Below are 4,750 nucleotides of genomic sequence, written 5' to 3'. Positions count from 1 at the left end.
TGGGTGTCCAGACCAGCGACGACCCGGGCACGGATTGATCAAACGAACCACGGTGTGAAGGAAGACCCAGATTGGACTCAGATTCTGACATCTCCACGGTCTCCGTCTCTGCTACTGCTGCAGCTGCGCCTCGACCCGCTCGGCACCCGCGACTTTTGCTCCGCCCTCGGCTCTGCTTTGGATGGCCGCAAGTCGCCGTGGTTTCGGAGTGCCTTGGCCTCGCCTGACGGCCTCAATCACAGCTGGGCCCCTTCCTTCTCCGAGCCGCCGGCGCGCGCCGTTCCGACCACGAGCCGGCCCCGAGTCACCGTCGATGCAGGCTGCCACTGCGCCCTCACCTTTAGGAGTTCTCCAACCCGCCGGGTCTCCGCCGTCGGAGGGCTGCCTCTGAGCCACCGACAAGTTTACTCCCCTGCCGCTCGCCTCGGGACGCCTTGTCCGTGCTCCGCCGCGAGCCACTGGTTTCGAGCCGTCCGTGCTTCCATTGAGCCGCCATTCCGGGCAGTCGCCGCCCCGTGCTGAGTCGCCGGACCAGGTGCCCCGGGTCTCCGCTCCTCCGCTGTTGTCCCGCGCTGAGTCGCCGACCAGCCCTCCGTTCCTCTACTGGCCGCGGATTACGCGCCCGTCTGCCCAAGCCGCCTTCACCTCGCCGTGACGTTGCGGACCAAGCCTGCCTCTGCCACTGTCGCCTCCGCACTTTGCGGTAAGCCGCCACACCAGGCTCCCGTGCACCGTCGCATCACGCCTCCGCCGAACCGCCATGGCCAAGATTGAGATCATGCAAAAATGAAGTACAGTATAATTTCTTGGAAGAGCACGAAACAGAGATCAGCAAAATCATTGAGCCATCGCTGGAGAGTCGCCGTCGCCGCCTGCCAAGTCATTGCAGCTGCTCCACATGCAACTGTCTAAATCTGAAGTGACCCGAAACGCCACTATCAAAATCAGTTCGATGCAACAAAGTTGCCATCACCGCAGAGTCGCCGTTGTGCTCTCCATGACACTTCCACCTGAAGATGGTTCTTTGGCATCATCTGTTTCCTGTGTCAACTTCGTCAAGGCCGAACCAAAAATCAAATGGTGATTGTTCTGATGATGAACCGACAAAACAGCCAAAGTATAGTTATAAATGATGAAGAAGCATCCACAGATGGTACGAGGAGAAAAGTTTGGAGCACCACGACTCCGTGTTTTATTCAATGGTTCAACTGACTGTTCTGAAAATGGAACTCAAAATTTGTCTCATTACCACTATCGTCAACCGTCAACGCTGCCGGCCGGACACCGACGAGCCGCCACTACACGCTTACTGCCGTCGCAGACCTTGCACTGTCGCATGACCCGCTTCGCCGGTTTAACCTTGCTTTGCAGCGGCCCACTGGCGAATAGCCGCTGCTGTGACCCGCCGCGGGTGAGCCGTCGACGTTGTGACGAAGTCGCTCCCGAACAGCGGTCACTTCCGAAGATGCAAGACCGTGCTACATCGAGTCGTTTCCGCAGAGGCTTTCACCGCTGTACCAAGTTGCTTCGCGGCACCTCGGCCCCTTGTTCTACCTAGGGGTCGACCTCTTCCTTCGCTGTCGCATGAGCCACCTCGTCTCTGTTTTATCTACAGTGGTATGGGGTGTGGTAAAAGAGATAAGTCCAAAAAAAAGGAAAAAAGATGCACAGGGTGTTGTTGTTACTTTACCAATTAAAACAATGAGGAGATAAAATCTACATGAGCCACCCCTGTCGCGATAAACGGATCATCCGTCGTCCAAACAAATCAGGTGATATCCATCCAGGTTTGTTTTATTAGCACATGTTGTTTTTGTCAAAGAACAAGTGTATCTTTGCCTTGGTCTGCAATATTGTTTATGCAGGGCAATTATTTATGACAAAAAGTGATATTATACCGCGGATATGGAGGCACGCCAACATTTTTTGGCACAGGTGGTCGTCGTTATTCAACGGACTCCCGCACCGGCTTACAACACCGTGGCCGTCTCTTGCGACCATGCCGGCTTACAATGTCGTGGCCGTCTCTTGCGACCCTGCCGGCTTACAACAAGGAGGACAACTTGCCCGTCCACACCGGCTTACAACGCCACGGCCGACTCATCTGTCTGTGCCGCCTCTGATGTTACGGTCGTCTTTACCGTCCGTCTCTCGCGGTCCGGTCTACATCAACACACCGGGCCGCACCTGTCTGGATGAGCTATTTATTGAGTATGAGCAAGTCACTACTTGGGAAGCCCGGTTTTTCTTCCAACAAATTGGAGGCAAGTTATCATGTCTTATCAGCTGCCGTCTGCACGAGATGGCTCAATGGCTAGGTGAACAAGTCGCCGCCACTATGGTTTGGTTCAAACAGCCAGTTGGAAGGAACCATTGGCCGAGTTGCTGACACGGCTCATACGGGATCATTTATAACCCGCCGCAGTCACCTCAACCTTCTATGGATTCACATCGCGTTATCAACGCCAATGATATACACCTTCTGCTATGGTCAAATATGGAGAATCTCAAGCCAACTCTTCAAGTCATCTTGAGACTCGGGGGCTACAATGGTATGGCTCGGAAAAATTAGCCGGTCTCAATGAATTCAAGAACTCCGGGTCATTGAAGGGAAGATAACCCGGCCCTGGAGGCTACTGTTTTATTGGCAAATATTTAAAGGTCGTCAGAAAATTTCCGGCTCAAAATGAAGATTCCGGTTTAAAATCCGGCTCAAGAGGCATCTCTCTCCCGCAAAGCTTTGAAGCTCTCAAAACCGGTTCAACATCCGGCTCAAGGTAAATTTGTCCCATACAAAGCTTTGAGGCTCTCAATATCCGGTTTAAGAATTTCCGGTCCAAAAAGAATTAATCTCTTGCAAGTTCGAATTCTCAGACAAATTAATGGTTACCAAAGAGAACTTGCTACCATGATGCACGGTTCAAAACATGGGTATCCTGCCTTATAGCTTATCTTATTATGGTCACTTGGGGGCTTCCTGCTCATCAGGCATAGCTGTCAGTACCCTCTTGATCGGCGCAATGCCAAAACTTATATGGTCACTTGGGGGCTTCTTGTTCAAACATAGGTCGTATTCGAACCAAAGAGAACATAGCTGTCGATACCCTTTTGATTGGCAAACTGCCGAACCCACTTGGGGGCTTCTTGATCGTATCCGAATCATAGCTCAACCCCTTTGGGAATCGACGTGGATCGTATTCGAATCAGTGTCGCTAAACAACTCTTAAGGTCATTTGGGGGCTTCCTGTTCAAACATAGGTCGTATTCGAACCAAAGAGAACATAGTTGTTGATACCCTCTTGATCGACATTGCCAAAGCCACTGGGGACTATATGATCATATTCGAATCTTAGCTTAACCCCTTTGAAACGGTTTACTGATCGTATTCGAATCAGAAGCCTCAAAATGTTGTCTGTTTCTTGTACAGTTTTTGCAATCGCAGTTATTTGACTTTGTCTTGAGACTTTCTTGATCATATTTGAAAGCATCCAGGGAGTGGCTTTGATTCCACCGGCTTAACCTTGGTCAATAAAGTTGTCAGCACATAACAAACATCATATGTGCCGGCTTTTACAGAATTGGGTTCTCACCCTCACTGTCCGGGTCATATAAACCGGCGGTATCATTCAACAGATCATAGGGATCTTGTGATCTACTTGTGTGCAGGATAAGACTATATTTGGGTGGTTACCCGCCCTGGCTTTTGACGTTAAGTTGCCAGGGTATAAGTTGTTTAAATTCTGTGCAGGATTTGCAGAACTATGACTTATATAAATGCTTAAGTCCAAACTCATCATTAAAATTGATGCTTCAAAATGATTATCCGTTCTGGATTTTCTCAAGGGCTATAGGCCATCGGGTTACAAAAATTCCGGCTTACAATGAATGCGCATTAAGTCGTCATCGGCCAAGAGCCGCCAAGTATTTAAACTATGGATTTACTTGTCAACCGCTGAGGTATTCAAATCTTTAATAGCCAAAACTTCCTGGATTTTCATGATGATATTGAATGATTGAGGTTTTCATACCGGATTATATTATTCAAATCTTGCATAGCCAACCTGGCTGGATTTCTATTGTGATTATCAATAACCAGTGTTATGATTGAGGTTTTCAAAGTCGCTTTAGCGCAACGGCTATTATTTTTATCAATGGGCATGATTTATTTTACAATGGAGGAAATAGTCCCGAGTCGCTGCAGGCTTACGACCCGGCAATTGGGGGCTACATTGTTCAAATCGAGATTACATCGAATATACAAGTCCCATGTCACTGCCAGCATGCACCATGGCACTTGGGGGCTAATGCAAAGTCATTTTTATTGACCTTATTGAAGACCCGACTCATCCCATTGTAATGAGCCGGCCCTTGGGGGCTACCAATTGCTCTTGTTAACATTCAAGGTACACAAGCCTTATTCCATTATATTGAAGGATCCACTGCTCAGTTGGTAAAGCACAAAGCTCTTAACCTTGTGGACGTGGGTTCAAGCCCCAGGATGGGGGTAACATCATATGATATTATTTTCAATGAAAAGTCCCAGCTCAGTATTATCTTACTAAGCCGACCCTTGGGGGCTACACGTTACTGCTCAAATTTACATCATCATATTTACAAAGTCCCTGCTCATTATTACATAATGACCCGACACTTGGCGGCTAATGCATATTGCTCTTTGCTGAAGACAATTCTAGGATGACCCGGCTACACTACTATGACTATAGCCGACTCATGGGGGCTACACAGCTGG

This window comes from Triticum urartu, chromosome 3A, assembly GCF_056163025.1.
Source record: "Triticum urartu cultivar PI428250 chromosome 3A, HENAU_Tu73, whole genome shotgun sequence".
In the NCBI taxonomy this organism is placed as follows: Eukaryota; Viridiplantae; Streptophyta; class Magnoliopsida; order Poales; family Poaceae; genus Triticum; species Triticum urartu.
This window is presented reverse-complemented; position numbering follows the sequence as displayed.